An 11,001-nucleotide genomic window follows, 5' to 3' on the forward strand; every position below is an offset into this window, starting at 1 on the left:
TCCCTTCCCGCCTCGGTGAGCCTCCTCTAGTTTGTGCCGGTCCGCACCAATTTCACTTGTAGCTCCTCGAGCTTCGATGGTTTTGGAATGTAAATCATGTTTCCGGAACGATATCAATTATACGCGAAAAGCACTTTCGAGAAATGTAATCCTTTGTCGACCGAGGGCGGTATTTAAACTTCGCCTTATCGCTTTTCAGCTGATGATACCTTTGAGGCCGTTTTGCTGCTACTATTAACAGTTGGACTGAACTTGAATTACATTCATCGTCTTATGAGAAGCTTCCGAACACGTTTATTCATTACAGAGTTGTTGAATATAACGTATCCTGATTTGTGTTTCATATATTTTCACTGACACAAGCTACAGCTTATAGGTGCGCGGAAAACGAAAGTCGTATAAATGGAGAAGACGTATGGAATGCATTTCATAACCAGTGCACTAATCACATAAAATGACAACTTATGCAATCAAATTAGTTTCCATTCACTGTATTGTTTAACTAGGTCCACCACCATCATTATGACAATCCATTACGTGTACGGTAATTTACCAGGAAAGTTGGAATCATACCTTTCGCCGAAAATGTTCTGGCTGGTGGCATCTAACAAACGAGGCAGCCAGCGGGAATTGGGAAAATAGGTGCAAGTGAAATTAATGTAGGAAAAAGAGTGTCTTTTTCGCGTCACCAGCCAAAGTAAGGAAGAGGAATTGGACGCCGACTTCTAACCTCTTGCAACGGGTGAGTTAGAGATTTAGAAGGAACGATGAAACGCGGTGCAAGAGAAAGAAAAAGACGATATTAATGTGCTGAACACGAAAAGGGGACGTCGTACTCCGCCATAAGGTAGAATCTGAGACAGTAAGGATCCACCGTCACGTTTTAATAATTTATAATAAAGTTTTTTAATTAAATAATATTCTCGTCTTTCATCTTCTTTTCGCTTGGAATGGTTTGCTTGGATTTTGCTAGGCGTTTATGGTGGAAAAAAAATCACGACTATAGGGCTTAAATTTCAGGCGATATGAGATTTAATTTTTAACTGTTATCGTTGTTTTCAGAATCAATTGTGATTATACTTTGTTCAGGTAAATGTTTGCACAATTTTTTTCTTATTTTTGGATAAGTATTAACTGTTACTTCATTATATTTATATTAGTTCCTAAGTTAGTTTATACTTCTTAAAAAATAAACTACAAGTAAATGAAACGAACCGTAATGGAAAAGTTTATCACGACATACCTGAACCACATCAGCGATTCTACACTGATTCGGTATTTTGCCAGTAGCACATTTCATATCGTGCATTGATTGACTTTTATTGTCCTCTTCGTCCTGCGAAGGGAATCTTACAAGCTGCCGAAGAAACCTATGGAGCCCAATTTTATGACAATTTAAAACTTTCGAAACCCGTCCGATCGATCTAAATTTGTCTTTTCCCTTTTTGTTTCGACAGGAAAAACGGTTCACGGTAGCTTCCGTTCTACGTTTTTCTTTATGCTCCCGACGAAAACAGACGTTGGTTGTTTGTGTGGTTTATTTGTGAACTTGTTTGTTGTTGTGTGTATGTGTGTGTGTGTGTGTATGATGTGACCATTGGCGTGTTGTCACCGCGGTGTACGATGCATCGTCCTTGCCGAGGAAATTGTCCCGCCCGTTCCGTGGGCGGAAATCGTTTGTGAAAGTCACGCAAAGGCGGCAGTGTACAGTGGGAGCGCGAAACAAGACAATCAGATTTGAATTTTCAAATACACTACAGCGACCGAATGCCCGAAAGGGATGCGTAGAAAAGAAGCAACCTACGACCGGAAACCACCGTGCAGACGGCGGATATGGAAATCGATAAAATATAATAAAATATAAATTTAGATTGCTTAGCAAACTGTCGGGCGCACTGGAGTAAAAAGAAAGCAAAGCTCCAAGAACAAGGTGGATAGACAAGAAACTCGCAGGAAGCGAAAATATTGGATGGGAAAATCGGGCGATTTATTGAGCCGTTGCATGGCACATCGGCAGAGCCATGATGCCGCATGGTTGCTGCCCAAAGAAAACTTCTCAGAGCCGCAGTGCATGCAACATTTTTTACGCTCGCAATCTTCGGTGAACTTTTCCATCAGCCTTCGCTGCATTCGACGGCGAATGAGTTATTGAGTTAGGCGTCAATTCATCGCAAAAAAATAAAACGGTCTCATTTCCGGTGGCAGTGATTTCATTTGTGATTGCTCGAACGAAGCGGGTCGAGGAGAAATGGGGAACAAATGTACGGTATTTGAAACATTTCTTTAGTTCGAGCCGCCAATCTCGGTTAATAACGGCATCAGCAATCATACGCTCTTATCTTGGGAAGGGAATGAGAATAATTTTTCAGGTAACAAGCGATCATTAGTCGGGAACGCTGATAATTGAGCGAGTTTCAAATTCACACAGATAGAAATCGCACCACATCAAAAGAAACCGAAACCGATTATGATGACATAATTATCCAATGAATCAAATAAATTGTATAATAGTAATAATTGTATAAATAATTATATAAATATTATAATATTTTTTTCTATATCAAAAAAAGTAGAAATCGGCTACATGGAAAAAAAGCATGGCAAAAATTTGGTAACACTGCAGGCTTTAAAAGGACTTTTCGAAATTTATTTCAATCAAATGAGCTTAATGGTTTTGTTATGTATGTTGAAGCGTAATATATCCGTTTTCCTTGAATTTCCGCGCTACTTAACCTGATCAGCAGTTCAATTGCTGATTATTACTCCTTCAAGAGGAGTTCCCCCACTTCCAGTAAAAACAAACCGAAAACCAACATCGTAAGGTATCCATGCGATTCAAGGAACTGAGAATACATTCCAAACCGGGTTCACTGAGCCAAAGACAAATATTTGCAATTCATTTTCAAACAGAAAAAAGCGTATCCTTGCGATAGGATTTGGGATGAAACAAAATTACCATTTTTATTCAAACATTTAAGCGCGGGGTGGAACGTGTTTATACTTTTTTAATCCACTTGTACCAACAGTATGCTACTCTTCCGTTGGAAGGTATCATCCGTAACGCGTTCGTTTGGATCTTTCTTTCGCTGGGTTTTTGTATACTTTAAACATTATTAACCTGGTTCGAAAGTGAACGCGCCACAACGCGGGAGAATTTGAACCACATCCGTACCATTTTTTCTGTGTTCCTGCTTCGGTACGCGATTATGCTGGCTAAAATCATTAGCATTCTTGGCTGGTTAGACTTTTTTTGCGATTTTCAAAAAAATCGAAAGTATCACTCTTCCGACCCGCACCCGGGCGAGTTTTGTTTTCGTATGCAAGTTCCAGTTTTTCGGTTCACCACCGTGGAACATTGGCAGCTGTTGGCGTTTGCTAATAAATACTGAACGAAAAAAAAACGCACGTAAGGATAATAATAATAATAATTGGACGCACCTCAGCACCTTCGCAATACCGAAACGCTTTGCGGGATACGGGTGTAACGTTTCTGACCACGCCACATCACGTACGTCCATCGTTTGATGTTTGCCGTTAATTTTGCATTTGAATTTTAATTGAAGTTTATACAGGTATGTGTTATGAGTTCCATGCAAGCAGACTAACAAGCTCACGGGTTGGTGTTTTTTTGCGTATGTAATAATTTGATTGTTTTTGTACATTAAACGTTACGGATCTCACGTTGAAGGTGAGTTTGATGCCTTGTATGATATCATGTTATGCTACAATTTTCATCAACATTTTCTTTCATACAAGCCATCTAGAGCATTCACAATTCTCAAGCTGTTTTAATGAAACACAATCGGTAGAAAATATTTTCTAAACCTTATTGTCTATCATGAATATGATTATTTAAACAAACAAAGAGAAATTTAACCTAAGAATCAAGAAATTTTTTTCATGAACTAAAATCTTCGATTGAAGTTGCATTTAATCGTATGTCGATTTTTTTGTTATGTGATTAATCCAATTGCCCTTTTATCCGTCGTCACTGCCTCATAACATAATGTCTTCATGTTCACTATGACATTTTTTTAAAGAAAAAATATGAAACAAAAACACAAGTTGCTTATTTTGGAAACTATTTAAAAATAATTTGAATTTCAGTAAACAAATGTTTTTGGGTATGTGTGCAGTCATTTCTAACATCAAGTAAGTGGAACTAATATTTCTATTTGAGTATACAAACAGTATCCAACATAGAAAGAGAAAAACATTAAAGCTCTGAAAAATCTGATTTTCCTCTCCACCGCGTGCTATTGCCATTGCTTACTCATTCCAAATAATGAAGCAGCAAACATTTTTAAACAGTTTTGTTCATATCGACAAACTTGGATGTTTTGAATACATTGCTTTTATAAGCATTCTCGAGCCACAAAAAAACGGCTTGGCAAAGGTACTTTCATCGTACCCTTACTTCATACTTGCACATACCTGGGTACAATCTTTGCTGAGATTTTGAAACTAAGAAGAAATCTCCAGCTGAGAAGCTCATGCAAGAGAAAGTGTTTCCCCATTACCACCTGGGGTATTTTTACTTCCATAACTTCTAACATACTTCCTTGTTCTGCATCCGCTTCCCACTCAGAGGAAGGAGTAATTTATGCACGAATCTTCTTATCTTGGGCCAGTGCTGTAAGCTCCCTGACTTGGCCCTTAATCCGGTAAGATTTTCTCCGAAAGAGTTTTTCTTGCAAATGTATTAAATTTGTGAGTTCTTTTAACCATCACCTTTTTCGACGACGGGACGAGGATGGATGGAACTGGAAATCAATAACTCTTTCATGAAAAGTCTGATGACTACTTCAAAAGAAAAAGGCACAATTTATGCGCTACTTTTTCCCTTAGTATTGTCTATTTTCACCTGAGGAGACATCTCTGATCTAAGGAAAGCAATCAGTAGGATTTCTGTTGGAAGTACCCTCCCAAAAGAGGTGTACACAACGCTTGTCCTTTTCGAAGAACCCTAGAATCATAGTACTTGTCGTATTGATAAAAGGCAAGATAAGTCGAAAATTATTCTGTTTCGATCCGTTTGTCATCCTGATGAACGATTTATATCCAAAGGAATCATTCTACGGCTGAGAGGGAGTTTGAATGAAATAATTCACTCGTACAGGTTTTCAATATGGTACACGCAGACTTTCGGCAGCTAACGATAAGGATTAGTCTGTTCGGGTATGATCCATAGGTCGAGATCGAGATTTATTCATGGCTATGGTTAGGTATTTATCTAAACCTAAAGCTTTGGAGTCATATTTAAGGCAAACAATATCGTTCGTGGCTTTCCATTGATTGATTGCGGAATCGTTAACTCATACGAGATATTATTAAAAAAAAAAAAACAGGAGAGCAGAAAATATGGAAGCAACAGTTTCGCGTTTCGAATAATCACACGTCACGATTAAACACAACTTGAGCGAAAGAAAAAATCCGACACGCTTGACATATTCGATGAATGACGGTCGTGCAGAAAAAAGGCAAGAAAAATAAATTGTGCTTGCATGCGCGATGGATTGATAACGTTCGCCATTATATTCGGTAAGCGGCGGGTGCGTAGCATTATTATGAACATTCGAACGCATGAATCCTGGGTGGAAGGTGGCACATGACAGCCAACATACCGCACCGAGATCGCGCCACGGCGTACGTAACGGCTACACGACCCATAAAAAAGTCAATGAGCCGCGAGCGACTCCGGGATTCGTCTTTCATCGTTCGATCATGCCAGACAAAATCTCAAGATCTGGCGAAAAAGTATGAACGAGTCGGGCATGAAAAGGCAGCTGGTGTCGATGGCGCTTCGATGGCGCAACGATAATCGAGATAAATCGTACGGCGGCACAGCGTGAACGGTAAACAAGGATACGTCAACCGGTTTCCCATGCCCTTTTGCTTCAAAAGAGCATCCCTTTTTGCTGCCGATATTTGCTCGCTTTGATAATGTTTTCTATGCATGCAATATGTGCTGCAAAACATCTTCCCCCCTTTCAACTTCCAGCTTCCTTTCACTGGTGAGCTTTTTGAGAACGTCTTCGCTTGAGAAAATATTGTAGTAAATGCTGTGCTTTCCCATCTCTCAGCAACAGAAACACGTGTTTATCGGAAAAAGGATATGAGTTTGGTTTTGAGATGTGTGTACTGGAGGCAACTTTGTGGGGAAAAGATTTATTTTTTTTGTGTGTTCTGGGAACGATTGAAAAGCCTTGGAAAAGAAGATTAATTTTATACTTTTTTTTAAGATATGTACAAAGCTTATGGAAAAAATAAATTATAAATTTTATCAACTTGTGTAGTCGGTGTTTTTTGATAGGGCATAACATTGTAAACGATTGATTTAGAATTGAAATTGCGTTTAACATTGAACATCATTCCTGGTATACAAAAATAAACGATAGTTTTGCGTTTAATTAAAGCACTTTGCTGATCATTATTAACACACACCCATCCCCGTTTCGGAGACACAAAAGAACCACCGAAAGACTTTGGGCGTACTTCTTATCCGCTCATCGGCTTCCGTCACATCCTGTGCCCAGGGACACATTCAGCGAAACGGGATAAAAATGGAAATGAGTCGTGGCTTCAAAAGAGCGGACGAAAAAAAACCGGTAGAAACCCCGACAGCGTTGGAAACATAATTTTGTCTACTGCTCTGCGCGACCGATCTCCTTATCGTCGGCCCGTTTTGTACGGTTTTATTGGTCGCGTGCAGTGGAAGAAGGAACGAAAAGAAACAAGCCCGGGGCACCTTTGCAAGATCTTGATTTATTGCGCTTGCGAACAGGTTTGCGGGTCCGTTTTGCGCGTTCGGTAAGCGAGACTAAAGTAGTTGCTGTTATGAAGGATTGTATTTTGTCGATACTGCTGCGGTGTTGATCGGGAGAAGCGGTGGGCAAAAGAAGCAAAGAAACCAATGGAGCTTGTGCAGGTTTGAAAACGGGTTCAATTGCTAAAACATCGCGATATAAAGAACTGGGCGCGAGTGGAGAAGGAAAAACTTTCGCACGCTAAAAACACGAGCACAAGAATCATTATTTTCTTTTTTTACCTTATTCATTGTCAAAACAAAGAAAAAACGTCCAACAGGAAACGATAGGAGTGCTGGAAAAGGATTAAAGTAGGACGAAAAAATAGCAGTCTTCAGCGCTGATCGGGGAAAGAACAAAACGCACCCTCGGTAGTGAAAAATCGGGAACCTTGAAAAAGATCAAGATTGATGAGCAGCTGGGACCTGGCGGGATTGTTGCTGCCCGTTGGCGTTCCGCCACTCCGCCCTTTTCGGCTGGAGTGGTTTTTGTTTCTTCAAAGCACCCGATCGTCACCTCGCGATGAGATGGGCAAAACAAAAGAATGAAAAAATTGGGAAACTTTACAAAATCGAAAACCACCCTCCAAAGTGAGCCTCTCCTCAGCCAAACCGGGAAAGGATTGCGACCGTCAAATCTAATCGTAATGGATGAACCGGCAAAAGGCGTCCGTGTGAGGGTATACCGAAGCACTGTGTGAAGCTGCATGTCCGGTCGGGATGATTCTGCATGAATGAAAATTAATGGCTGTGGCATTGGCAAAGGAAGGAAGATTTGCCTTTTTTCGTGTGTTTCAGCATGTTACATTTGGTTGTATTTTTAGCTTGTTTCATTCCTTTGTGCGGAAACATCCAATTGGGGAGTTTTGTTCACTATCAGATCTCCTTTTACTTTCTGGGAAATATCTAATCAACTGGAATCTACTCGTTCGGATTAAAGCATTGAGGCAATTCATAAGTATTATGCACCTGTATTCCATCAGGAAAATTGTGTTCGACCTATAGAGAGGATTTGACTCATTTTAAATTAAGTCGGTTTTATCTGGAACACATATAAGCACCAAAACCAACCGCATTTCGTGCACAACAGTAGCATGAAAGATGGTCACATAGGAAGATTATAATGCAATGCTAATAAACGCCCAGTTCCTCCTCCAATAACCGCTTGCGCTCGCGGTAAACGTAAATGTTTCATCGGTGGCAATCGGGGATTACAAGTCGAGTCGAGTGGACGGAAATGAAGGTAGTGGGCAAACGGTACGGACACTCACGATGGCTCACACGCGCACCTTTCAGGGTAGAACATCCCGGAGTGGCAAAAATTAATTAACGTTCCGTGTGAGCCAAATCCGGAGCAAATATTACACCATCCTTGCAGAAAGCTTTCCACCGGACGCGATGCGCATTTCGCGTAAGTGCAGTTAATGCGTTCGTTGGTGCATCGACAGAAAGGGACGGGCCAATCGGCGAACGGTGGACGACATGGCGCCCGAGAACCGGTTCCGAGCGGGCGGATCGGAAACATGGACAGAATTAATCACCGGCTCGTCGTCCCGCTGCGCCCAGCCTCGGTAAGAGGATGTATTTATTTCTCGGACTATCTGTGCAGCTGCCAGGTGTACCTGGACCGTTGGGCTGAGGCGGTCCACGACCCGTAAGAGATGATGGTGCTGCAGTTCGGCTGCTGATTTCCCGCGTTGGTCAACCGGAAAAGCGGCTTGTCCATAAATCAAACTGATCATCTTGCCCTGGCTAACACTGGGCCTTGGGTTTGCCTCATTGGGAGCCGACCGAAAAAGGTGACATCGGGGGCATTGGGATTTCTGCTCCACTTCCCTTCCGTAATACCCGCATCCTGTGGATTGCTTCGTGCATCGTCAGTACCATGGATGGCTCAATCGCAGAACCCGCCACCTTGAGTGCCGCATCATTCCCATCTCAAGCTGCAAGCAAGTGGACCTCCATTCTGTCACACATTCCAAAGGCTAACCGACGAATCGATCCCTGGAATCGGTCGTTCCCAATCTCAATCGAACTAGAGTGGACGGGCAAACACGCTAGCGCAATGGGCGCAATTAATCACTGCCTCAAATTATGAAGATCATTTGTCGAACTTCATCCACCGAGCGCAAGGGCGATCGCCTTGGAGATGGGAATTGTGCCGCGGCTAACGTTCCATTAAGTCCTCCGTTTCATCCGACTGTCAGTTCACGGTAAAGACATCTGCATCGAACACAAGGCAAGCCCCATTGCTCCACGTTGGGAACCGTCAAACGGCGAGCATCTTCAACTTGCCTTTGTGTCCCCAGTCCGTAGGAGTCGCTCGCGCGGATGTACGTATCAAGTGGGCCGTGCTGACACGTCGAAATAAGTGTGCACGCTGTCGCGTTTTGCGTCAAGGTTGGTGTATGATTTCACTTACAACGGGCCGGCGTGTTTCGCTGGCATCATTGTGGGTGTTCCCCGCATGTGTGGTCCGTACAAGCGTTAAATCCCTGGTAGCGGAGCACCGGCAGACAGGCGGACAGACAGACAGATATCGGTAATTAATATTTACCGTCGTTATGTTCAACGTTTATGAGCTACGAAAATGTTGCCCCCGCTGGGAATGGGCTGAATCCTGAAACGCTCATCGTAGTATGATGAGAACGGTAGGTGTTGGAGAAGTCATTGTATAAATATCGTGATTAGGTGTACTTATTTCAGTGCCGGAGCTTTTTTCGCGACCGAAGTGTCTGATAATGGAAATGCTAATGCGAGAAATCTCCGACTAAACGGGTCTGTTGCGTGACAGCTTTTGTTTGTTTGGGTGAATGAAGTTTAGATGGGAACTGTGTTGAACTTCCGTGCATAAACTTTGGTTATGCAAATAAAAGTGTATACTGGTATGTTTGCATTAGCATTGTTTAAAAACTTATTTTTGCTTGCTTTGATGAATATGATTTAATTCGTTGTATTTAAATAGACATTAGCCATTAGACAACAAAATGTAAGTGTAAAGTGATGACATTGCCATAACACTGTTAATAAAGTATCATAAATATACATTAGTAATGTTTAACATGTCATAAAAATTGATACAATCAGAGAAGCATTAGTTTATTGCAAGGATTTCGAGATTATTCTAACAAAAATCACAACTTAGATAGATTCTTTGTATTTTGTTATTATTTCATTAAAGTAATATTCTTCATTTTTAGTTTAATCAATTTATAATTTGAAAAAAATAAATGTAAAGCATACGAGTTGCAATAAAATCAAATATTTGAAATCGTTTAACATCGAGCATAAATTGTGGACTGTACAAAACAAATAAAAATGTTAAAAATTGGAATGAAATGAATCGGGGTTTTGCGTATCGTAGATCCACACAATCCATAAGCTCCATTATAAGCAACAGGCTTTTGAGTAGATGTGAAAAAATACATCGCAAAACTATTTAAAGTCTATTTGTCATTAAATGTGACGAAATACATTACTAAACGTTTCGATTTCGCCCACTAAAACCACCCCCTCCTTTATTTGAATTTGAACACAACATAATTTGGAAATAATTTCTCTTTCTTAAAAATTGTACACACAAATGTCTAATATGTTTCTTCGGCCCATAACAATGACTTCATGTTATGTTAACAATAGCGAGCAAATATCACGTGCCGTACCTTTGCCAGGACAACAGACTTTCGCCGTTTGCCAGTTGCTTCTTCAAACATTCAACGTTTGCTCAAGGTGTGTTGTTTTAACAGTCCGTGGAAGGGGAGATGAAAAAAGGCACACTTTTCCTTTCCTTCGTTGTGGTCGAATCCCAGGAATGGATTGTTCCGTGCGACACAACCACTAACGAAGCACGAAGACGCAAACGTCTATGTTAGCACATCTTTTCACTGGCCTACGCCTATGCCGGCTGGATGCAAAAATAAATACGATGACAAATAAAGCCACCCTTTCAATAAATAAAGAACTCCTCGTGAAGCACGGTTGGCCTCGACAATCTTCGTCCTCCGAAAGACGCAAGGACAATTGGTGCGTACGAAGTGTCAAAGATGCTACGTAGCAGGCACAATGGCTTATTGAGGGACACTTTTCCGGTAATTTCCCCAACACCTTCTGAGTGTGAGTCGATGGAAAAGTGGCAAATAGCTGCTTTTTCTTGTTGTGTCAATGTTTACCTTATGGGCCGGAGCGTGCAGTGAAGG

This window comes from Anopheles ziemanni, chromosome 2, assembly GCF_943734765.1.
Source record: "Anopheles ziemanni chromosome 2, idAnoZiCoDA_A2_x.2, whole genome shotgun sequence".
NCBI classification, from domain to species: domain Eukaryota; kingdom Metazoa; phylum Arthropoda; class Insecta; order Diptera; family Culicidae; genus Anopheles; species Anopheles ziemanni.